Consider the following 25,659-nt stretch of genomic DNA (forward strand, 5'->3'; position numbering starts at 1 on the left):
TTTCCTTCAGCATTCCACCTTTCTCTGGTCTTGTTTTTGATTTTGAGAAAGGGTCTCAAGGAGCCCCTCACACTACCCTTGAATTCGTTACGTAGCAAAAATGACCTTGACCTCCCAATCCTCCAGTCTCCACCTGCTGGGATTACAGGAGGGCACAAGATCAATCACCCAGTTTAAGCAACACTGGGGACCTTTGGATTTCCCAAGGCCTTGTGAGTGTCAGGCAAGCGCTCTCCTGACTCAGCCACACCCCCAGCCCCATTCCATCAAACTCAGAACATTTTCGTCATCTCCAAACACCCGCACTCATCAGCAGTCTCTCCTCATTTTCCATCGGCCCCCGATGTATAAATTTATATTATTAACACATTGGCTCTCCTTATTGATCGGTCTACAGCGGGTCTCCACACTGAATCCAGATTTCAGCCCATCATGGCCCAGCGAAGACCTCCGTGTCGCCAAACCTGAGGATCGTCTTTGTCTGTGACTCTTCATTCTCTTTGTTCTCTCAGGAGCCTCCTTCTCAGAAGGAGGGCTTTTCCCGGGTTACCTGACAAATCTCTGGTTTGCATCTCTCTGTGGATCTGTATTTCAGCCTCATCCACCGTGGGCCCCTCTTTCCTCACTAATAACATGTGGTCTCCTTTGGACCTCCTCTCACTCTGGACTCCTTCCCACCTACGCCATCCCCCCCCTTCCCTCACCCTCCCTCCTCCCCGGGATGTTCACTGTTATTATTTGCTAACTATTGTTCAATGCGTATCTCCACATCGTGCTTCTCTTCTGAGTCCCAGACAAGGATCAATCAGCTTCTCATGTGACATCTCTGTTCACACATTTCATACTTCAAACACACCATCTCCCCCACAACCTGCTGCATCCCCTGCCTTGCTGAATCCTCTCTGCTCAGACAGAAGCAGCAGCCCCGCCGGCCTCACCTCTATGCTTGATTGATTAGCAGTTTCTGTCCATTTCCTTTCAAAGCCACTTGTTGTCATCACTGCTCTGTTGATCAGACGCCGCCATCTTGTACCTGGGCGGTTGTAAAGCTGCACCCACTCTCATTCTGCCCTCTGCACCCTCTCCTGCTGGGAGTGCCATGGGCGACAGTGCCAGGGAAAGGTGGTACACAGCCTTTTTGTTCCTTTTCTGAAGACCCCAAACACATTTCTTTACTATGCGACGGTCTTACTCACAGTGTAACAGGTCCTGACTGTGAAGACCATCCAAAGGCTGTTTTAATAAACAGAAGGATGCAAAACAATTGCCCTAATTGTTCTCAAATTAAGAACTAAACTACCTGAGGGAGAGGCAGGCGAATCTTTGTGAGTTCAAGGCCAGCCTGGTCTATGGCGTGAGTTCCGGGCCAGGTTCCAAAAGCTACAGAGAAACCCTGTCTCAAAACAAAACAACAAAACAAAACAAAAAAAAATCAGACATACAAAAGCCGGGCAGTGGTGGTGCACGCCTTTAATCCCAGCACTCGGGAGGCAGAGGCAGGCGGATCTCTGTGAGTTCGAGACCAGCCTGGTTTACAAGAGCTAGTTCCAGGACAGGAACCAAAAGCTATGGAGAAAACTTGTCTCAAAAAAAAAAAAAAAAAGAACTAAACTACCAGGTTTAGAGAGACTCAACAACACCAGGCAATGAAAGCGTATACATTTTTCACACACCAAAGAACTGCTAACAAGATCCCAAGGACAAGATGTATGATACACAGACCACATTCCGAAAAGGAGATGTATACGGCCGCCTTTGCTTCATTTTCAGTTTGCTCTGTCATGTGGCATTTTGATTCTTTCCTTTTGGCTCACCAATCAGCTGACTCTATTGACAAGAAATGGGTTGTTTATGTGTTGTAGAATGCACAAAAGACAACAGACACGAAAGGTTCTTCTCTCTATCACCTACCCTCTCCTGCCTTAGCCCCCTCCCAAATACTCATTATCAACTTAGTCAAAACAGGGCTCAGAGATATCTGATCTTTTCAGTAACTTAACCCCCTTTAATTTTCAAATCACATTTATTTAGAGTGTGTGTGTGTGTGTGTGTGTGTGTGTGTGTGTGCGCGCGCGCACGCGCGTGCGCTTGTGTGTGATGCCACAAGGCACACGTGGAGTTTAGAGGACAATTTTCTCTTTCCACTATGTGAGTTCCAGAGATTGACCTCAGTTATCAGGTGGGGCAGCACAACCTTTATTTACCAAACTATTTCACTAGCCTTTGGGGATTTTTGTTCTGTTTTGTTTGTTTGTTTTAATTCTAGCCTGCTTTCTAAAGTGGTTTCACTGTCTCCCTCCTCCAAACATTGTATAAAGTAGAACCATATTATTCTTTTTCTCCCAGTGGTTATGTGATATTCCGTTACATAGAATTTTCTTCTTATTTGTTCCTGTTTATGCATTCCTTCATTCCCTTAATAATTACAATCCACGCAGAACACATGACATGAGGGAAGTTACAAAAGACACTTCCATAAACATCCTCATAGAATTAAAAAAGAAAAAGAAAAAAAAGAAAAAAACACCTTTCCTATTGCTTCAACATTCTTAGAAAGGACATAGGGTGATCCTTAGATAAACAACCAAGTAGAAACTCAATAAAATTTACTGATCAAACACCAGACTTTAGATATGTTGAAAGCAGAAGATAAAATAAAAGGTAAGTACTATAGTTGTATTTTTCCCTGCCTTAATCAGTTTGCTTTATCAAACCAAAGAAACGTTTGTGAAAGCTGATTTACAGGGCGCCCTGGCTTAGAAAAGCAACTGGTAGGAACCATGTACCTACAAGCTGTCTTCTGCTCTCCTCCAACCTTCTGAAACAGGGTCTCACTAGGTAGTCCAGGCTGATCGATCTCTGGATCTTCTTACGTAATCCTACCCAGAGCTCAGATTATAGGTATGTACCACCACACCCAGCCCTACCTAACCCTACCATACCTTTCTCTCAGGGGCACTGATTTCCTCTTCCCTCCCAGGGATCCAGCTCACAAATCTGGTAAACACTGTACCCTGTACCGCTGAGTTTGATTTCCAGCTCTTTCTCTCCTTCAGAAAGGTCATCAACATCATTTAGTCTTAAAGATTTATTTATCTTTATTTTATTTGAATGGGTGTTTTGCCTATTGCCTACGGAGGCCAGAAAAAGGCATCGGATCCCCTGGTAATGGAGTTACAGGGATGGAACTGGGTCTTTTGTGAAAGCAGCCAGTGCTCTTAACCTCTGAGTCATCTCTCCAGTCCAAACAAGCAACATTTTTGAAAAAACAATAAACCATGGATTTAGTTAACTTTATGCATTGCAAGAAAAGCTAAATTTAAAGAAAGACAAAGAAATCACCTCTTTCTGTACAAAGTTACTGTCAAAACATAGGCATTGAGATAAATAATTTGCTTTGTTAAAAACTGTGTTTATTTGTATGTGTATGAGTGTACAGTTATATCTGTGCATCATTAATGTGCAGGGCCTACAGAAGCCAGAAGAGGGCATTGGAACCCCTCTGACTACAGTTACAGAAGGTTGCAAGCTGCCATGTGGGGGCTGGGCATTGAACCCCTCCCCTCGTCTGTAAGAGCAGCAAGTACTCTTAACTTCTGAGCTATCTTGTCCAGTCCCAAAATTTGCCTTAAAAAAAAAAAGCCAATGAGTGAGTGTCACAGAGAAACTACACAAGGTTCACTCATAAATGTATTCTTTTTTTTTGAATTTTTGAGACAGGGTTTCTCCGTCACTTTTGGTTCCTGTCCTGGAACGAGCTCTTGTAGACCAGGCTGGCCTCGAACTCACAGAGATCCGCCTGCCTCTGCCTCCCGAGTGCTGGGATTAAAGGCGTGTGCCACCACTGGTGGGCCCTTCATAAATATATTCTTACTCATTTGTTTTTGTGTTTAAAGTTTTTAGAGTCAGGGTCTCACTTAGCCCAGGTTGGCCAGAAGTCCCTTTATGTGGAGGAGGGCAGGCTTGAAGTGATCCTGACTCTGCATCCAAAGAGCTAGGAATACCGGGCAGTGGTGACACAGGCTTTTAATCCCAGCACTAGGGAGGCAGAGCAACTGAAGCTCTGTGAGTTCAAGGCCAGCCTGGTCTGTGGAGTGAGTGCCAGGACAGGCTCCAAAGCTACACAGAGAAACCCTGTCTCACAAAAGCAAACAGAGAGCTAGGCTTATGGGAGCGTCTCACCACACCCAGTTTTATTTTTTTAAGTGGCCTGGTGGGACAGCCAGCTGAAGCACAATAGGGCCACATGTCCCAAGCTGCCCATTAAACAGCCTTCCGCACACAACCTGTGCCTTCGTATCCGGCAACTGTGCACACAGGACTTTGGGGCTTCCAAAACCCTGTCCATGTACATAGTTCAAAAACCCTATAATGTCATTTTTTCTGAGTTCTGTAGAAATTTTTTACTTATCCCTATCTACTTAATGTACGCACATTTGAATCATAAAGTAGGGTGCGCGGGGCAGGGGTCACCCAAATTCACCTACATAGACTCTTGACCCTCTGTGTCACGCCTGTACCAGACACTAAGCCTCTGCATTACAGCTGTGGCTGTTGAGAAAAAAAAATTGTTGGTTCAAATTTCCATTTACTCGGACAGCATGCTAGCAAACCAATCCATTTCTATTGCCTTCTGGGCAAAACGCCTGGGCTTTGTAAATGTAAAATGAACTCCTACTGAAAAGGAAAAATAAACCCAAGGAAAAGAAATTTCATTGCTGATGCCCTTTTCTGGATTCCTACCTTTCTGGAGCCTAAAACCAAGGGCATTTTCCACCACAATGGTATCAAGCCTGTGGTTAATCGCAGGGCCATTTCATTTAACCTTCTGTATTGTGACATCATCTTAGACCAGCCAGCTTGGGACCTCCCTCACGTGTTCAATTCTGCTACCATTAAACACCAAACATGCTTATCCTTATTTTTGTTAATTATATGTTCATTCCCATAGGACAGTCTGTGCGATCCTACACATATGCACCAAAACCAGAAGGGAAGTAGAGACTGTCATAAAAAAAATAATTTCTATCAGTTAAATTCATTAAAGGTTCAGCAGTTGCCTTGATTCCTAGTTAGACGACCATGGTTGGTTGACTTGGAGAACTACCACCAAGTGTGGAAACTGCAACTCCAAGGAAATGCCAAGCTTTGACCATTTTTTTAGACAGACGATCCTTTCTACAACCTACTGCTGAGGTCATCAGAGAAACCACACACGGTTACTTGTGCCCCCAAGGCAACAGAAACGCACAAGTCCATTCACGGAGAAAGTCACCCTTCCACTGCTCATTCTGATTCCGGTTTCTCATCCTTGCCCAAAAGCAATTCACCTAACGGGGCAAATGGCAAGATGGTTAGCATCATTAACCTCATTAGGAGCAAGCACCCTTCCAGCTCACCTAGAGGTGCCACTAGGCGCGGTGACTAACCCCATCAAGCGGTCTTACGATGTTTGGAAACCCACCCCCTTGACCTAGGCGGGGCACCACCCCTTGAGTCAGCGCGGGTGTCCCCGGCCCGCACACGTCGCAATCGGGAAGCAGTTTCCGAAACCCGAGGAGGTGCGGAGGTGGCTTATCCCTTCTCGGGCCCCACCCCTGAAAGTTACTGGGAGCGGCACCCAGAGAACTTTCCCAGATTGATCCCCGCCCGCGTTCAGGGAGGTCTGCCGGGCTCTGCACTCAACCTGAGGCTGGGAGCCACCTCGCGCTGCCTGCCAAGCCCCTCCTTCGCTGCACCTTCTAGGGCCGCAGAGGGGAGGGTCGGCTGTGACCGCCTTCCGAAGAAGTCGCACCGGTTTTTCGAGCTCGGCTGGACGCCGGGAAGAGACACGGCCGCGGGAGTCCGCGGGAGCCTCGGGCCCGGGGTGAGTCACGGCTGGGAGCCGGAGAGGGCAGGCTAGAGTGCGAGAATGAATGATGTCAGGAGCGCGCAGGGCGCGGGCAGGAGAGGGAGGGAGGGCGGGCCCGCGGTAAACAGAGCTGCGCGCTGCCCCGGGCACCGCCGGTCGGAGACCCCGCCCTCGGCGCCGCCGGAGTCGCCCGGAGCCCGGTTCGTTGCAACGCCGGGACTGCGGCCTGGGGCGGAGCGGCTTCCTCAGCGGGCGAGACCCGCACAAAGTTTGCAGCTTTCGGGCCCGGTCCCCCGGGTCCTCGGCTCCCAGAGAGTGCCCCCCCCCGGCGTGCGAGCACCGGCTGCGTGCGAGCGGTGAGCGCCGGGCCGGGAGGAGGATGGGCTGCGGGCTGCGCGTCCTGCGGAGCGCGCGGGGGACGTGGCTCCAGCGGGGACGTGGCTCTGACCGCCACCGCCTCCCCCAGGCCGCCCCGCCCCGGGCATCTTTCCTCAGTTTTCGTCTGCTGGGGGTCAGCTGGTGGCTGTCTCTCCTCCCAGCCAGCTGCTCATTCATTTGTAACCCCTTTTCGAGCACTTGGTGGTGGTATTGAAATGGCACAGGTTAAACCGTAGATTGTGCAGCGCCACTCTGGGCGTCAGGGTTGAAGTTCGGGTGGCGAAGGAGAGACTGTCACTTGCTGAAGATCTGTGCACAAGAGCAGCCCCGGGCTGCCCAAGGGGACCTCCCTGTCTTTGGCGTTCAGACCCGCGCCCCTTAAGGAAGGAAGACAGGGTTTGTCAGCACAGAGAGGTGGGAGTGGACCGTACCCTGTCACAGTTTGTGGGTCCCGTGATAGTTCCATCTCAAAAGCAAATACTTCAAATGTTATTTCCTGTAATCTTTTATTAATTCGCCGTCCCTCTGTTTTCAAGACCTGCTTTTTCTATTCTAAGGTGACCTTAAAATAATTTTGACATGTGTTTGAACTTTTGGAGAGGTTCAACTCTTTTTGTCCGTGGGTTCGTGTGGACTTTTTAACAGTTCCGTTCTTTGCATTTCACTCCTAGCGTCATCTACTAACCCTGAACCCTTGGTTTACATTTAACATCCGGAACCCGTAAAATGAGATTAGAACTACTTCAAACAGTGTTGACCATTAAATAAGGGATTAATGCTGTTAGTTAATGAGGATGGAGGCACGAAGGTCTGATCATAAACGTCTTCTCCAAAGCAGACTCCACTAAACTGTAACTGTTGACCTGTAAGAAATCGCAAGTTCCAGGAGGCTGAGGTAAACGCCAGGTTCCCTCTGTGGAACCTGTCCGGCCCAGGTTAGCACGTGAAAGGCGGGTCTACTCCCTTAGAGTGGGAAGGGAGGTTTTTAAAGGAAGTCAAATGTTTCAGGGTGGATACCTAAGAAGGTTTTGTCCCCTCCCTCTGTTGTGAGAACTAATAAGTGTTTAAGAGCCGTCAAAGCCAGTCCAGACAGACAGAGAATGAGACGCCTGGACTTTGCAGGAAGAAGGTATCTGTAGAGCGCTATCTAGCATTTCTTTCTTTCTTTCTTTCTTTCTTTCTTTCTTTCTTTCTTTCTTTCTTTCTTTCTTTCTTAATAAGAAGCAAGCAAAATTCGACTTGTTTGTTTTGTTTATAGCCCATTTCATTGGTCCGCTTATGATCTTATTTCATGCTGCTCTCCTAGCTGAAGAGGTTTTTGTTTTGTTTTGTTTTTGTTTTTTATTTGCGTTGATATTTTGCCTGCATGTATAGGGATGCCAGATCCCCTGGAGCTGAAGTTACAGCTTGTCTTGTGGGTGCTGGGAATTGAACTCCGGTCCTCTGGAAAAGCAGTCAGTGCTTTTAACAGCTGAGTCTGAGCTGTCTCTCCAGCCCCTTGGGTTTTTTTTTTTTTTGTTGTTGTTGTTTTTGGTTTTTCGAGACAGGGTTTCTCTGTGGCTTTGGAGCCTGTCCTGGAACTAGCTCTGTAGACCAGGCTGGTCTCGAACTCACAGAGATCCGCCTGCCTCTGCCTCCCGAGTGCTGGGATTAAAGGCGTGCGCCACCATCGCCCGGCTCCTAGGGTTTGTTTTTTTTTTTAAAGCAAGTTAATCTTTAATTTAATGTTGTTAGTTTCATTTTTAAATCCAGCTGGTTGACCTATGAACCTGCCGAGAAACTCGGGAACACACCAGTAAGTAGTCTGTTTCATCCTGTTCTGAGTTTCTTTTTCCCAGAGCTTGGTAAAAGCCCTAGGAGGTATTTAGAAGGATCTGAAGCATTTGCTCTGACATCTTACAACGCTGGGGTGTGCGGAGGGGGCTGTGGCCATGGGGGGGTGCAGAGGAATCTAGGTGACTGGTAGGCCCTGTGTTAACTGTGCGACTCTCAGTGAGTTACGCTCTCTGTTGTTGTGGGACTTTAAACAAAATATACAGAGGTTATCTTACATTTGTTAAAAGAGACAGTGAAATACAGATTGTGACCTTTTTTTTCTTTTAAAGTGATACTTCCAGGTGATATTTTGAGGGAAAAGGTGGAAGGGGATGGGGGAAAAGGGGAAAAGAGAGAGACAGAGGCAGAGAGACTAAAGAGTCACTCTTCCTGTGTGGGGCTACCTGACCTTGAACTTGAGAGCCTCCTGCCTCAGTCCTCCGCCTCAGTCCTCTCAGTGCTGGGATTTCAGGTGTGTACTGCACTGCCCTACTTCCTCCTCCTCCTCTTCCTCCTCCTCCTTTTAGTGGACAATTCCTAATAATTCTGGACTAAAGAAGGAGCAGCCTTCCTCCGTCTTCTGGTAGAAGCGAATCCTGAACTACTAGTATCAGGTTGTCATCCAACTCGTATTTACTAAGTCATTCGACTTCAATGCAGAACATTTATTAAGCACCTATTCTATACTAGCACTGGTGTATACATAACAGCGCAGAGATAACAGAGATAATGGAGATTCTGGTACTGCTCTTGTGGCTTACAGTTCAGTCAACAAAACCCAAGTGCTATGGGGTTGAAAAGCAGGAGCGCTGGGAGCTGGGAGGAAACCAGAAATGACTGAACAGTGCTGGCTGCCTTCCTAGTGGCGGTCTGATGGTTCTTGAGTTGAGCTCCTTTATTCTTGGGTGACTGAGCACAATGCAGATAGCTTGCTTTTGACAAATTAACTTAAATAATGTCAAACAGGCCCACTGAAAAGAAATATAAAGGTAAGTTAGCTCAACCAAGATTGATTTCCTTTTGGCAAAGCCTTAAGATAGAGCTTTAAAAGGATTACCATGTGTGTCGGTATCCCCACGTCCTGCTTTCCCTTATATTAGGGTTAATGTTACGAAGTAGTTAGAAAAATGGGCAGAATAGACCTATCACCTTAACAATCACTTAGCATTCTACCTTCCTGTTTGGGCACTCGAGTGCTGTGTGGGTTGAGATGACTGTGGACAGACGCTAGTGGTCCCTAGAACTACTCCCCACCACAGCCTTGGGAGGGGGCACTCTTGTGTGTCTGGGGGTCTTGCTTGTGTACCACATGCAGTGTTCGTGGAGGCAGAAGAGGAAGATGGGTCTTCTAGAACTCAGTGGCAGAAAGTTGTGAGCCTTCTTGTCACTGCTGGGAAGCAAACCTGGGTTGTTGGGAAGAGCAGCCAGTGCTGTTAACTTCTGCGCCATCTCTCCAGCCCCAAGGTAGACATTCTTTAACTTTTTATCGGGGAGAAAGTGATATATAGAGTTAATTAACTTTCAAAAGTTGCCCAACTGAAAAGTTATTCTCTACAAACCTGGGCTTGATTTTTATGTATTCTAACTTTCCCCCCAAACTCAATTATAAGCTACTCTTGTGTCACTAGGAGATTCTCATATAACACATATCATCTTTAGTTTTCTGAACTAATTCCATATTGAACCAAAACCAAGTTTGTTTCCAATTTTCAGTGTTTCTAAAGATTTCTTTTATTTTTAATTTTAATTATGTGTATGCATGGGTCTGTATGGAAGTGTGTGCCACTGAGTACTGGCGCCCTCTGCGGCCAAAGGCCTCGAATCCCCCAGAAGTTAAAGATGTTTGTGAACCTCCCAGTGTGGGGGCTCAATCACACCTGGATCCTGCGTATCCCCACTCATCACTGCTGAGCCCATGTTTTCACTTTTTTTTAATTTTATCAGCTTTGAATTAAATAGCAATATAGAATGATTATTCTTCAGTCACCACTTTGCTTTTTTTTTTAAAGTGAAATCTATTTAATTTAGCTGTTTTCTTGAAAGGCCGTTTTTCAGCATTGAAAAAAATGTTCTGTTTATTTTTGAATCTTTACTGAAGAGATCAAATCCAGGGCTGTGCAGCGTGCCCGGCCCATGCTTTCACCAGGGTCACAATCTCTAGGGCCTCTCCTTTCTTTGAAATCTCACTTGTTCCTTACAGCTTTGGGCTTGAGGATCAAGCTTGGTGGAGCTGCCCAGCGGGAACTGGTTCTTTACTCTGGGGATTATCTGATGAAAAGAGAACATTCCAGCTTTCTTAAAGGACTGTTTATGTTTTTATTATTAGTCATGAAGCTAACCTTATTTTTTGAGAAAATACAGCAGAGAAGAACCGGGTTAATTTTGCCAGACAGCTCTGAAAAAGAAATTTTATTTCTACAGTTACATCATCAGCACCAGTGAGATAACATTAAATATTTTCAGATATTATGTTTATATTATTATATTTAGTATATTAACTTAAGGATAAATCGCATCCATTTTTATTTATTTATTTATTTGGCTGTTCTAGAGCTTACTATGTAGACCAGGCGGCCCTTGAACTCAGAGCCACCTGCCTCTGCTTCTTGAGTGCTGGGATTAAACAGGTCACTTTTTCAAAAAGTTTGTGCGTCACCCGTATGAAATTGTCAGGTTGATTTAATGAAAATGCAAGCATTGCCCATTGTTTTCATTGCAAGTAGAGTACATTTCTTTGTATAGAAATTCTCAGGTTTTACAAGTATGTCAAGCCTTCTTTGTTACTGAGTCAAGTTTTCAATGTTGCCTTCTATTTTCATTTGTATTTCTAGTTAATATAAACTTTATGTTAGCCAGTCGTGGTGGCAGACACCCTTAATACCAGCTGTGGGTTCAAGGCCAGACCTGTCTTCATAGCAAGTTCCAGATTAACTAGGGCTACATAGTAAAACCCCGTCTCAAAAAAGTAATTGATTAGTTGATTTATCTGTATGGTTTTGTAAAGCATATTAAGATGGAAGGAGTGTGGGATTCAGCATCTTTTATCTTTTTTTTTTTCAGCATCTTTTAGATATCCGATTCAGTTCAGTTGATCTACCGCGGTTTGTGAGTCAAAGGAAGCTTTAAAGGAACAATAGCTAGGATTAAAGTGTAAATGGGATACTGAATGTGGGGGCTCCCCTTTGCCCAACCTTGATACCATTTGTTATAACAACTTGAAATGTTGCCTTATAATTTGTTTATGTTGTATGTAAATTGATTTCACATAAATGTGTTAGAGCCTGTCCTGGAACTCACTCTCTAGACCAGGTTGGCCTCGAATTCACAGAGATCCATCTGTCTCCCCCCCCCCCATGCTGTGATTAAAGGAGTGTGCCACGCCCCCCCGTGATGTCACATAATTTTAAAAACAAATTTTTTTGTTTGTTTGTTTTTCAAGACAGGGTTTCTCTGTGGCTTTGGAGCCTGTCCTGGAACTAGCTCTGTGGACCAGGCTGGTCTCGAACTCACAGAGATTCCCACCCCCCTCTGCCTCCCTAGTCCTGGGATTAAAGGTGTGCACCACCACCGCCTAGCCTTTTCTGTGTAGTGTTGTCTGTCCTGGAACTCACTCTGTAAAACAGACTTGCCTAAGACTCAGAGATTCTCCTGCCTTTAGGATTAATGGCGAGCGCCTCTCTCAACTGGGAGGCACAATTCTACAGTAAGTAGAATTTTTAAAATTCTTAAGAAAGCTTTTCTGTCCACCGGAGGGAGAAATAGCCTTGAGGTGGGAAACAGAATGAGAGGTGGTATTTATTGTCCCAAAGGCAAGCTCTGCATCCTTCCTTAGGGTAGTGCTTAGCACCCCGGGCCTGTCAGAATCTCCTCTTCTTCTTGGGTCTGTATTCTTCCTTGACCCTCCGGGCTGTGGTATAGCAGAGAACAGATGGGGTCACAGGGTTCTCCGCTGCATGCTGGGGAACCACCTGTCGCCAGGTGTGCCTTCACACCTCCTCGACATCCTAAAGGCGTTAGTAGTTGCGAGGACTGTGTTAGTTGTTAGTCTGATCTAATGCTGACGGAAGGCCTGAGAGGATGAGCTTCACTGAGGGCTGTGGAAGAATGTGGAAGGGAGAAAAAGTGGTCTTAAGTCATAGATCCTTAACCGGCTGTTCCACAGCGGCCAGTCCCCAAAAAGAGCGGGGCCCTTCCAAGAAGGTACACATTAGTTAAATGTGGGGGGAAAATCTTTGAAAAAGAGAGGACAAAGAATTGTGTTGGTTCTAAGCCTTGCCACCCAGAAGACGGAGATGCTGGGGTAAAACAGAGAGAAGGGTAAATAATTGTAGATACTAAAACACGAGTGCAATCCCCTGAAGTGTTGCTGTCATCTTCAGATGATCCTGCAAAGCAGAGATTGCCGTCTCCTTTCTGGAAGTGGAGGAGCTGGGCAGTTTAGCAAGACTCAGGAACCCAGAACTGCAGAGACAGTAGGGAATGAAAGAAGCAGGGGTTTGAAGGCCACCCCACATGGGCTTCCAGGGCTCCTCCCAGCCCTGGCATCTCTTCAGCAGCTTCAGAGATGTGTGGGGTTTCCGGGGCCATATCCTGACATAGGGCTGGTATCTATAACCTCCTCGGATGGTTCTCTGCTCTCTGTGCCTAAGGCCGGGAAGTTGTGCCCAAAGTGCCATGCCTGGCAGACATGAGTGTGTTTCTGTGCAACCCTGTTTGCTACTGGGTAACTTTAAAGAACCCCCTCCACTTGGGTGTAAAATGGGAATGAAACAGTATTTATGTCAGAAGGTCATTGTGTGGATTATGTGACGCAATGTGAAGAAACCATGTGAAGAATGCGTGCTTGCTAGGGTTTTTTTTTTTTAACATAGAAGCTACATTTCTAATTTAAACGGAGGTTTCTATCCTATTGCCTCAAAAATTGGATCTCTCATTTCTTTTGTGATACAGCTTGTCTGAGTTGGTGGGGTCTGACTCCGTCTCTTATTATCCCATTCCCTTTGGTGTTAAAGGGCAGTGAATGGCGGGTGGGTCACCTCCGTGGAATGGAAGTGCTTCTGTGGGTGCTGGGCCAGCTCTTGAAGAGCAGGCACAATATGCTTGCCCTCCCCTGCGGGTATGCAGATGTGGGGAGGGAGACTCTATCACAGCTGGTGCTGCCCTCTCAGAGCATAGCCTTGTGGGAAGTACTGTACCATTGGCACCACTGTCCCTGAAACTGCAAGGCCATTAAGAATCACAAACCCTACTGTCCTCGCCGATGCTCTGCCGCTTTCAAGGGGGGCCTGACAGCTGTTCAGCAGGGCTGCTACTGTCTTCTGTAAGTTGCATTTGCTCAGCAGGTTCTTTAACTGCCCCTGTTCTAGAAGGCTTAATTGCAACCCAGGGTGTTGTTCTGGTTAAATTAGTGTGTGGGCCACCTCTGGGGAAATGCCACATAACATGTTTCCATATATGTAAAATACATGCCCTAAGGTACTTTAGTTGAGGCTGAGAGCGTGGGACAGATTGGTCAGGTATAAAGCAACAATCAGGAACATTAAAATTTAACAAAAATGCATAGTTCTTGCTCAGTCCCAGGGTTTATTCTCAGTCATTAGAACTGTTATTCATTGACTCCTAAAACAAGGCACTATGATTATCTTCATTTTATTTTTTCATCTACCACTGAGCTACCCACAACCATTGAAGATCCCTCTGATTTGAGAAACAGAGATATTTTCCGATGTTCCGTTAGCATGCTTTAAAATGAACTTCTCTTTTTCTTTGATTCTGAGGTCAGCTCAGCATCAACACATGCCAGTCAAGGCCTTCTCCCACTGAGCAGCCTCCATAGCTCCAGAATTAGGTTTCAAAGGTAGCCGTCGGACTATGGAGCCTAACCACTGGTCAGATATAGACTCTCACTGTCGTGTCCCCCTCCCCCCATGTTCTTGGATGTGGAATTAATTGAAAGAAAAATCAGACCTGTCTAAACATGCTTTGTCGCTGCTCCTTACAGCCTTGCCTGTAAACAGTCAGGGCTACAACATGCATTTGGAAAACTTGGACGCTTAATTTCCAGTGTGGTATCGCCAAAGGTTTGGTTGGCCCTCGTGAGTCCAGGTAGAATGAAGTCATTCTCCCATTCCCATCAGCACAGAAGTTGAGCCAAAGACCAGTCTCTGGCCCTCTATTTGACAAGATTTTATTGGTTAAATTTTTTTTTCATTAATGTCTATAGGTGTTTTCTCTGCCCAAGTGTCTGTATCATGAGTATGCAGTGCCCACAGAGGCCAGAAGAGAATGTTGGATTTCCTGGGACTGCAGTTACAGATGGTCGTGAGCTGCCGTGTGGCTGCTGGGAATTGAACTTGGGTACTCTGGAGGAGTAGCCAGTGCTCTCAGCCACTGAGTCATCTTTCTAGCCCTGATTTTATTGGTTTTAGACTTTCTAGTAATTGATAAGGACTATTTAACTATTTTAACTTACGGAGGGCAGTAGCTTATGTACCGGAGATTTCATTGACTCTTCTTTTTAAAGAATAGTTGTTTATAGTGTGTGTCTATGGCCCAGGAATATGTGCGTATGCATGGAGCTCAGAGGACAAGGTTGTGGAGTCAGTTCTTTCCTTTCACCTTCGTGTGGGTTCCAGAAATCAAACTCAGTCACCATGGCTGAGCTGTCCCGAGTCATCCTCGGTCATGTAGGTACAGTGTTATCGCAGGAGCCTTGTAAGTTAACAGGAGAAGCAGATTAGAGCAAGACAGTTGGCATCATTAGAACAATTCCTGTGGCCACAGTTTGGCCTTAAAAGTGGTATGAGGGGCCGGGCGGTGATGGCGCACGCCTTTAATCCCAGCACTCGGGAGGCAGAGGCAGGCGGATCTCTGTGAGTTCGAGACCAGCCTGGTCTACAAGAGCTAGTTCCAGGACAGGCTCCAAAACCACAGAGAAACCCTGTCTCGAAAAACCAAAAAAAAAAAAAAGTGGTATGAGGCCAGGACTCAAGAACATACATAGCCTCTAGAAGTTTTGCTCAGCAAAGAAATGGGTTTCCTATCCCACCCCGTGCCTCCGGGAGGCAAATAGCCCAGCTTACACCTTGGCTGTAGATCAGTGAGAAATCTCATCTCCAGAATGCCTAGGAAAGAAATGTATGTTTTAAGCCATTAAATGCATCGTAACTTGTGTGGGCAGCAACGGGACCCTACTGCAGAGCTACTCCAAAAGACTGATTCTTCTTTTTTTTTTTCTGTTAGATTTGTTTTATTTTATGTGTGTCTGTGTTTGGCTTGCATGTATGTCTGCACCATATGTGGGTGTGTCAGAAGAGGGCATCAGATCCCCGGTACTGACATTATGGATAGTTGTGGGCTGTCTATGGGTGCCGGGAACTGAGCCCAGGTTCTCAGTAAGAACCAGAAGTGCTCTTAGCTGCTGAGCCATCTCTCCAGCTCCCCAGGCTGCTATTTGACTCCTCATTCAGCCTCTAGAAGGAGCCACAGCAGTTTACCTGGACGTGATAGGATCAGGATGTAAGAGGTGGCACAGCCGAGCGTGTGTGTGTGTGTGTGTGTGTGTGTGTGTGTGTGTGTGTGGAGAGAGAGAGAGAGAGAGAGAGAGAGAGAGAGAGAGAGAGAGAGAGAGAGAGAGAGAATGGGGGTGGGGGTAACTAAGGACTCAGCCGCTGCTCTCATTTGGTTCTCAGGAGAAATTGCCTTGGATTTCATACATACTTGGAGTTTCGTGAATAATATAGTCTTCCTCAGTTCCTTCTAAAGTTGATGCTCTATACAGCATCTTTTGAGTACCTGCTAGATGCTAGAGGTACACCCCCCCACACACACACATGCTAGGCAAGTGCTCTCTACCACTGAGCTGAATTCCAAGCCTTTTTAATTCTTTAGACCGTTACTTGGTGACTCAGGCTGGTGTCAAACTCAAGATTGTCACATCTCAGTGCTGGAATAGCAGATGTGCCCATCGTGGCCATTTTCCTCCGTTCTAGAATGCTGCGGGGAGCACGAGTTAAGATTTCTCCTCAAATGCAGAGTCTGCATGTGTGAAGAAGCCAGGTTCTCTGAGACTGACAGGGTGATAAGCAAATGATGCTGATAAGAAAATCCACTTAGGTTTGGGCGGGTTCTCTGAAGGAAGTAGATAGCAACGGAGAGGCCTTCTCCTGCAACGGTGTGACTGGCTTTGTCAGAAGAGGTCGGGCTTTCAAGGCTCAGCAGAGGGTACCATGCCTACCAGCCTGTGGACCAGGACAGGAGATGCAAGGCATAGGAGACCAGCTGTAGCATGGAAGGAACGGTAGTGACGGGGTGGGGTCGGGGGGAGGCAGCTGGCTGACCAGCAGGGCCTAAGAAGTAAGAGGATGATGATGATTTCAAATGCCACAAGAAGGTAACACGAAGTGCATACGAGAATGGGTATGACCGACTTATATTTGTGGCGTAGCCCTGTAGCTAATGGCAGAGAGCCGTAAGAACTCCATTCTGAAGCCTTGGGAGCATTTTTTTTAAATTATTTATTTATTTGATTTTCGAAACAGGGTTTCTCTGTAGCTTTTTGGTTCCTGTCCTGGAACTAGCTCCTGTAGACCAGGCTGGCCTCGAACTCCCAGAGATCCGCCTGCCTCTGCCTCCCGAGTGCGGGATTAAAGGCGAGCGCCACCACTGCCCGGCCCTTGGGAGCATTTTATGGGAAAGTGATGTGGAGTGGAGTGGAGGATGGTACTGGAGATGGAAAATGGCAGGTGAGTTGTGGGTGTGTGGGTGGGGCATGTAAACACGATCTAGTCGGAGATCTCCCCGTGGGCGGGAGCCCTGTGATGGCTGACTTTACTCTTTGGTAATTAGGTAGTTTTAGTTGACCCTTAGTGGAGATTGATTTCAGCTGTGCCTGAGACCTAACTTTTAGGACCCAGGTTAGGGCCAGACTTGTCAACACACGAGCGGTAATGAAGGCCGTCAGAATCACGTGGGGGGAGATTTTGTAAACAGGGAACTCCTGACGCTAGCCAAGTGAGTAGGTCAAGGTGGACAGCACGCGGAGTTACCACAAGGCAAGGGGCAGGCGGGGAGCGCCACGTTGCAGGTGCAGCTGACTGTTGGAGAGAGTGGGGTAATCAGCTGTGTTGTAAGTCAGAGTTGAGTAAGGTGAGAACCCAGCCACCACTGGGTTTAGCAACGCATGTGGTGAGTAGTGGGGAGGTAGAGAATTTTTCTAGAGGGATTTAGAACACAAAAGCATTCATTTCCAGTACATGCAGTGGGAACCTTCTCTCTCTCTCTTTACTGTCTGGCCTATGGATACTCTGTCTCCAAGTTCCTGGACTGTCTGGTCACTCTACTGCCATATAGCAAATGCAGGACCAGGCTGTACCCTCGCCCATCTCTCTGATGCTCTCCCTCCGGCCACCTGCCCCCAGTCTCCTCAGTCTTGCCTGGCTGAGGCTTTTGTCCAGGATTACATCTCTCTCCTCATCTATTTTCAATATGTTTCATTTGTGTCCTGCCTTTGTGTGGGAATTGGACGGAAACCATTTGCCCATTTCAGAAGACCCCCACACCCCTCTCCTAGTCCTCTGTTTTCCGCGAGTGAAGTTATCTCTCAAGTCCTTCTACACAGTTCCTTTATTTATTTGGTATTTTCATCAGAGTCTTGCTATAGAGCCCAGACTGGCCTCCACCTTCAAAGGGCTGAGGTTGCATATGTGAGCCACCATAATGAGGGTTACCATTTTTGCTTGCTTTTTTGAAATAGGGCCTCCTGTAGCTCCGGCTAGCTTTGAACTCTTGATCCTCCTGTCTTTTCCTCCTGAATGCTGGGATTTTAAACCCTCATCACTATGTACGACTAGCCTCATCTTTTCTGAGACGTTTGTGTGACCCAAAATACTCTAAGTGTCTTGAGTCTGAGGAGGCCTGTGGTTCACAGACTAGGTAGGAGGTGACCACAGAATGTCACAAGCTTCTTTTTGGAAAGGCTCCCGTTTTTATTTTCTCTTTTGGGTGTTACCTTTCTCACCACTGATGTGTGGTGCTTTTGTGTTTTGTTTGTTTGTTTTTCCTTCCAGCCCAATCACCTTGTTTTTCTCTTCATTATCCTCCCGTTGCAGCGCCCCAGTTATACTAGTTGCCATGGAGACAGTAAATGTACTTACTCTAAGTGGATGGATATTCCTTTAGGTAGAGGGATGGGGTGGGGGTGAACCTTGTTTTTCTGCAATGTTTCCTAGTAACAGAAATAATTAACTTTACTACAGACTGTGATATAGGAACAACTGTGTGAGATTTATTTACTTTTACTTTTTTTTAAATAAAAGATTGGCTTTTGTTGTTGTCGTCGTCTTTTTCAAGACATGATTTCTCTATGGTCTTAGCTGTCCTGGAACTCATTATGTAGACCAGGTTGGTCTCAAACTCACGGAGATCCGTCTCCCTTTGCTTCCGGAGTGCTGAGATTAAAGGCGTGTGCGACCATGCCAGACTTGAATTTTATCTTTCAAATGATACACTTGAGATGACTCAAAAGACCCTTGTGCTCATTCTGGGGCATGTACTACTGTCTTCTCCCATACCCCCGACCCCAGCTCAATTTGCATGATTTAATTTTTATTGAAACCCTTTCTTAGTAAACTCCAATTTTCTCCATAAAAGAAAGGACCTCTGGAACCTTGCGTTCACCGAACTGTTACTTGTGAAAGGTCTGAGGGTTGAGCACGTACTCCAGTGACCAAGTAGCTGTGTTAGCATCCCGAGACTCAATCATTTCAGTGTGAAGTTTAAAAGAAAGAAATGGCCTTTAAAAGTCACTTGTCCTCAAATAATTTAATGTAAGAGAACCCAGCCCGACCCTTTTAATATATCCAGGCTTTAACACATAGAGCCGTGGGTGTGCCTGCCCATTCCTATAAGCTCCTTCGTGATGCCCACCGTTTCTCAACACTGGCTTTGGAAGCAGAAGTGGAAAGAAGTGTGGTGTCAGCAGTGAGTTGTCATAGACACTTGTCAACAGGAGCTGTTAGCCCAGGCTGTCATGGCAACGTGAGATTGGAGGTGGAGTCCTGAGGCCGGTCCTCGGGTCAGCCCCTGTCTGGTGTTGACTTGTGCCTGAGAAGTCTCCATGGCCTCCTGCCCTGTGGGCTGGGGTTGGAGAGTAAATACACCGTGCAGCAGCACACGCTGCTTTCTGAAGGACCTTCAGGGTAGCCAGCCCGTATAATTGGTTGTTATGAATGTGGTTCCTAGAAGCCACAAGGAAGATCTTTCGAGATGAATTGTTTGTATTTGAAATTATAGTGTAGGGCTTGCATGGAATTTTGAAAACTGTTGAGAAATAACTTTGGGTATGTGGTTGTTATTTCTGTAGATGCGTTTCTGTCTGACGGTCAAGTACAAGGCATGTGGACGGTTTAAAAGGAATATAGATTATCAATTTTTGTTTTTATTTTATTTCATTTTATTTTATTGTTTTTCAAGACAAGGTTTATTTGTGCATCAGTCCTGACTGTCCTGGAACTTACTTTGTAGACCAGGCTAGCCTTGAACTCAGATCCTCCTGGAACTCATTTGTAGATCGGGATAACTCTGCCTCCTGAGTGATGGGATTAAAGGCGTGCACCACCACTGCCAGGCTAGATCGTCAGTTTTTAAGAAGTGATTAAAATACCTAAGAGTTGTGTCATTGTAGGGATGAGGACATGCAACCGACGTGGTCATGCATGAAGAAGGACTTTCAGTAGACGACAAGAAGACCCTAAGAGAGACATATATGGATCTAATGTACATGGGAAGTAGAAAAAGACAGGCTCTCCTGAGTAAATTGGGAGCATGAGGACCTTGGGAGAGGGTTGAAGGGGAGGGGAGAGATGGGAGGGAAGTGGAGAAAAATGTAGAGCTCAATAAAAACAATTTTTTAAAAAGTGCTTTCAAAACGCCAGTGCCTGCTCTGAGCAAGACTGAAAGGAGCATAATAATAATAATAATATAATGCAGTCTGTCATTTGAAATAGCGCATGATTAAATGTGGTCTAGATGTCCCAGATGCAGCTTAAATGCTCATACTTATATTGGTGGCTGATTTGTATAGCCATGGGTCTGGCTTGGTTACCTGAGTTGTTAGGGTCAGAGCTTAAGCTCTTGGACCCTGCCTTACTGAGCTCTGCTACTCATGCCCCCCAGCATGCCCGTCAGACAGCCGAGTAACAGTGAAGAGCAGAGAGAGGTGTGTTCTGTGTTGCCGCCTTGGGGAGAAGACCAAATTAACAGAGCCATTGGATATCCCACCTCCCCCAAACTCCTTGCTGTGGGTCTCGATGAGGCTTAGATTGAAATAGAAGACAAGGAGTGTGTGTAAGGAAGCAGTCCGGCTGCCGTCCCGCCCTTGTCCCCTTGTCACCCTTGTCCCAGCGTCAAAGTCCCTATCCCCCCCCCCCCCCCCAATAGGTCAGAACTGTCTTAACTCTTTGCGGAGGCAGGTTCCTGCTCTGGAAGGCACCGACCTTCAGGTTTTTCTTTCTCTCAGCATGAGATTCCCGAGGAAATTCCAGTTTCTCAGAGACCATTGTTTCAATGGTCTGAAGCCAATGGGAGGGGCACAGTGTCTCTTGAAGGTCCCTACTCCTGCCAGGATCATTGCAGTCTGATTTCTGATGGAGGCTGTAAGGATTAACATCAGGTCTGCTGGTTTGGTGGCAAGTACCTTTACCCATGGAGCCATATCACCAGCCTTACAAGAATGTTCGTACTAGAGGCTGGGGAATATAGCCCAGCAACAGAGCGCTTGCCTCCCGTGCCCAAGGCCCGAGTTCAATGCCTGGTATACTATCCACAAACACATTCCCCCCACACCCACGCAACCAGATTTCAAAAACTAAAATAAGCAAACAGGAACAATGTTCTTTCCAGATAGCCTGAGGGGCTTGCTGTTTTGGAAGCAAAGGAGGGTTGGTTTCATTTAGTTACCCTTACCTGTTCATTGCTAAGCCCCACCCCTACCCCCACCGCCACCCCTCACCCGGTACACTTACACTGTTTACTGATTGAAGCCAGCAGGACGAAGACAGACAGGTCCTGTCACTGAGAGCTGAAACATCCCCTGCATAAGGTTTATGTTGAATATGAAAACCTGTAGGACGCAGCATTGATGATGCAGACCAAAGTAGTCAAGTCACAAGATGTAACTCCGCCTTGACCACAGCTGGGATTTTATTAAGGTCGGCCGTGCTTAGAACGTGTGTGTTTAGAAGCCTTGAGTGTAGGGGAAGTTTGCATCTGGGAATGTTTGAGTAAACTGACATTTTTCAAGGATGTAACTTAATACTCTAATATTAAGGATGTTTTCCTTAATATTAGAGTATTGCTTTTCAGCTTAACTCCGTATTTAAAATATTTTGGTTTTGTAGAAAAAAAAACAGTCTGTAAGTATTGCTGAGTTATGGTCAATTATTAAACACAGTATTTTTTTTTCTCTAGTTGCTAAGACAGACTACCAATTTAAGGAGAGAGGGAGGGAGGGAAAAAGATTTGTTTTATTTTAGGCTTATGGTTTTGGTGGTTGCTGGTCAGATTGTAGCTACAGTCAGGAGGCAGCTAGAGCTGAGCTCTAATGCCAAGGAGGTCTGTTGGTTTGTTCAACCTGACAAGTGAAATTACCTGGCCCGAGTGAGGAGGAAACACAAAAACAACAAACCCGCGTAGGAGTTTATTGGTGAGGTCGGTCTGCAGAGAGTGGGCTTAAACATGGCGTCCTGCTTTTAAGGGCTGCCTAGCGCATTCGCACAGGGGGATAATGTGGTTACGTCATACGCAGATGACGGAGCTCACGCATGCGCGCAAGGGCTCACGCAGTTCCTCAGACGTAGGTGCTGCAACCTTGTCGCACGCACTTGGGCCACACAGGGTCCTTTAAGGTCCCCTGGGGCCATTTGGCACTTCTGCCTGAGGGCTTGTCCGCACGCTTGGCCCTAGAGCCCCGGAAGTGTCAGCCATGCTGCGTGGCTGAATCATTCATTACAAGTGTATTTACCTTTGTCAGAATTTCCCCAAAATGTCACCTAATGAGAATATACGGTTTTGTATTTTCGGCATCAAGTGTGAGAGAGCCAGGAGCTTCTCGTCCTCTGCAGAGTTTGATGATGTTGGTTTTAGACTTTAGCTGGTGACTCTAACAGTGTTTTGTGTTTTAAATGGTAGCCCCTAATGACACACAGCATCGGAGATGGTGGACACTGGTGTGTGCTATCCGTGTGTGCTCTCTGGTGAAGTATCTGTCCCATTGTTGTTTGCGGCTTGGTTTTGGTTCTTTAGACGTAGTCTTGCTCCGTCTGGGCACAAACTTGCAGGCGCCCTTGTCTTTCAACCTCCTGCAGGCTGAGATAAGAGTAATTTCCACCGCCACATCCAGCATCCTTCAGATCTCCTGTGCTTTTTAACTGGGCTCTTTGTTGTCTTATGTTGTAAGAAGTCTCTGAGTATTGTTATTTTTTAATTATATTTATTTATGTTACTTTTTAACATTTATGTGACTGTTGTGTGTGTATATGTACCGTGTGTGTGCTTGGCGCCATTGGAGGTCAGAAGGCGGCATTGGATCCCCCAAAACTAGAGTTACGGATGATTGTAAACAACCATGTGTATGCTAGGAATTGAATCTGGATAACTCTGCACTAGCAACAAGTGCCCTTAACCATGGAGCAGGCTTTCCAGCTCTATTGGGGGTTTAAGTCCTCTGCTAGTTATGTGTTTGGAAAGGAAAAAGAGTTGCCCTAGTTTGTGAATTGTCCTAATCTGTCTTTTGGCAGGCAGAAGTTAATTAAATCCAGCTTACCCACTATTTTCTTTGTTTATGCTTTTGATGTTGTGTCTAAAATCTAAAATGTATCCTATTGCCTAATACATAGTCATAAGAATCCTCGTGTTCTCTTCTACGTCAGCACCTATATGCTTTTGCAATGTGGTGGTGCCCAGTTGCTGGAGCAGTATGTGCCAGGCTCTGCAGTTTGAAATTTCTAATGTCCCAACCATTGTAGATAGGTTTACCTGACAGCACATGCTCATCGCTTTTCACCTGGACACCCATAGACAAATGTCAGCCAATCAGGGATCCTGAACCTTAGAAATTCCTCACCCCTACCTTTCCTATTATAAAAGCCCAACCCCAACTGAGCTCGGGGCTCTCCCATCACTCCAATACGTTGGAGAATAAAGGCTTTTGCTTTTACATATAGGACTTGATCTCCTAGGTGGCTTTTGGGGGAACTCCGTGATCTGGGTATAACACTCATACTGTCTCCCTTAGGAAACCCCTTACTCCTGCCCATCTCTCAGTGTCCACCGTTAGAAGGTGACTCATTCATTAGTCTGTCTCTGCACATCACCAAGTGTGATGACCCAGACTGGGAGGCCAGAGGCAGAGCATTTGCCTGTGTGAGCCTCTCCCTTGGGTCCTTAGCACCGCAGAAAGGCAGGTGGGGAGGGAGTGTATGAATGGATAGTCTACCCTTGCTGTAAAGATGGTGGGGCACAGGCACACATTTCTTTGTTCATTTGGAACTGTGATCATTTACTGTCTGCAAGCTTCAAGCACAAATGAAAAAGGATCCTCTTTACTTTGTCCCACAATGTTAGAAAGGTAAGATGAAGCTCGGTGCATTTCCCATGTGCAAAATCTCATGCCCGTCCTAACATAGTCTTTACTATCAAGTAAAGATTTTGGAAAATGATATTCTTGACATCACACAGAGAAACACCCAAACAAAGCAAAAGTAATGCAGAAGGCAGTTTCATTTGGTAGAAAGGATACACGGCAGCCCTGTTTGGGTTAGCAAGCACATGGGAGTTGTGGGGAGGGTAATTATGTCACCTAATTTTCATTCTAATGTAGGTGGTGACTGTGTCTCATCTGGTGAGGGCTAATTCATGATCTATGCAAAGGAAATGAAGGGAAGAAAGGAGGGCTGGGCTGTTCTGGCTCATCAAGTTCCTGGGAATGTCACACGGGGCCTTTATGCAAATGAAAGTTTAACCAGGTGGGGGTGGGTGTTAAAGATCACACACACACACACACACACACACACACACAGTGAAGAAGATTTAGGGAACATCGGTCTTGGTTACACTAGCCACATTTGGTTAACTGTTTCTCATAAGATAGTATCCAAGATGACTAACGTTCTGTTCACTGATCATGACTGGCAGGAATGAAGTCAAGAGACCATGCATCTCAAACTGACCTATCAGACCACTGAAACAGTGGACCCAAAGAAATGGGATGTCCCCCCCTGGAATCTCGGTGCTGGGAAAAGGAAAAGGCCCAGCCCAGTGGGGGGAGTTTTATCCCCTGGAAAGAGATCTCACCCAGCTCTGACAACTTGTCAAAACATTCTAGAACGAGACTGCAATTCAAACAAGAGGTCACAGGGAGCACACCTTGACTGAGCCCTCTACTGAAACTTCAGCCTCAATTCAGGAGCCTAAAGACAACTTTGGGGAGTTCCCTCGTTCTCTTTGTCCCTCTTTCCAATGTGGCCCTTCTTGAAGAAATCTCCTTTTTCTGCTTTCTACTATTTTTTAAATGATTTTTAAAAACTAACCTATTATTTGTGTGCACATGTGTGCGCCCACATGAGTTTCTGTGCACCCTGTGCGTGCAGGCTCCCCCAGAGGACGGTGCAGATCTCCTGGTCCTGGCGATGCAGGCAGTTTCGAGCCACCTGATGTAGATGCTGGGAACAGAGCAGGAAGCTTAACAACTGGACCATCACTCCAGCCCCTCTGCTTTCCTATTTTAATTTAACTCTTTTAATTTGCTTACTGAGGAGATTACCAGTTGACACCCGCAGTTCAAGTGCAGACTCAAGGCTCCCTCCTATCGTTGGCCCTTCTCACTTGTGAGGGATAGTGTCTGGCTGTGTACGAATGGCGTGGGAGCTCAAGGCAAAAGCGTGTGTCTGCTTTGTGACATTTTTGTGTCAGCCCAGTTGTGTCCAACTGTGACAGCCCATGGGAACTTGTGGGGTACCCCAGCCCCACCAGCAGGTTCCCGTTTACATCCTGATGAGCCTGCTCTCCCCAAGTGTTCCTAGCATAAGGCTTCCGAGTGCATTATGTTCTCTTCCTTTTTATCTTACTCAAGATTCGGTTGCAAAACCCTCAGCTACCCTTAACTCACTTCTGTTTTTCATCTCCTTCCCTTTTTTCCCAGTTATTCCTGATATTTGAATTCTTTTTTTCCCCTTTTTTTTAACTGTTTTTTATTGAGCTCTACATTTTTCTCTGTTCCCCTCCCCGCATCTCCCCTCCCCCCTTAACCTTCCCCCAAGGACCCCATGCTCCCAATTTACTCTTAGTTCTATGTGGACAGAAAATAACTCTGAGGTCCCCAGAGCTCAATTTCTTAACTTGCATCTTGTTCTCTCTCAAAAAAACATCCTTCCTGCAGAACTTAGTATGTGGGAGAGTTTTCCGTATGAAATAAGTTTAGATAAATCTGCCATGATGCAGTTTGTTCTGGGATTCCTTTGGAGGAATGTTGGAGGCTCGCAGGGCATAGATGTCTGAGACAGATGTTGTTGAAGCCATGTTAACTCTGTCATTTACGAGACAGGCTACAAGAACAAACA

The 25,659-nt window shown here is 46.2% G+C and overlaps 1 protein-coding gene across 5 annotated transcripts in view; it reads left to right on the plus strand.

Moving 5' to 3' along the window:
- The first annotated feature begins 5,635 nt into the window (after positions 1-5,635).
- The window catches only part of Sgms2 (sphingomyelin synthase 2), a 75,482-nt gene continuing 55,458 nt past the window's right edge, over positions 5,636-25,659 (plus strand). For 2 of the 5 annotated variants that reach the window (XM_075981317.1, XM_075981320.1), the window contains exon 1: positions 5,636-5,866. The gene's annotated coding sequence lies outside the window, so the exon portion shown is untranslated. Of the gene's footprint in view, positions 5,867-6,009; positions 6,208-7,305; positions 7,359-25,659 lie in introns of those variants that run through there. The other 3 variants (XM_075981321.1, XM_075981318.1, XM_075981319.1) reach the window with 3 other exon arrangements.

This window comes from Microtus pennsylvanicus, chromosome 7 (genome assembly GCF_037038515.1).
Source record: "Microtus pennsylvanicus isolate mMicPen1 chromosome 7, mMicPen1.hap1, whole genome shotgun sequence".
Classification (NCBI taxonomy): domain Eukaryota; kingdom Metazoa; phylum Chordata; class Mammalia; order Rodentia; family Cricetidae; genus Microtus; species Microtus pennsylvanicus.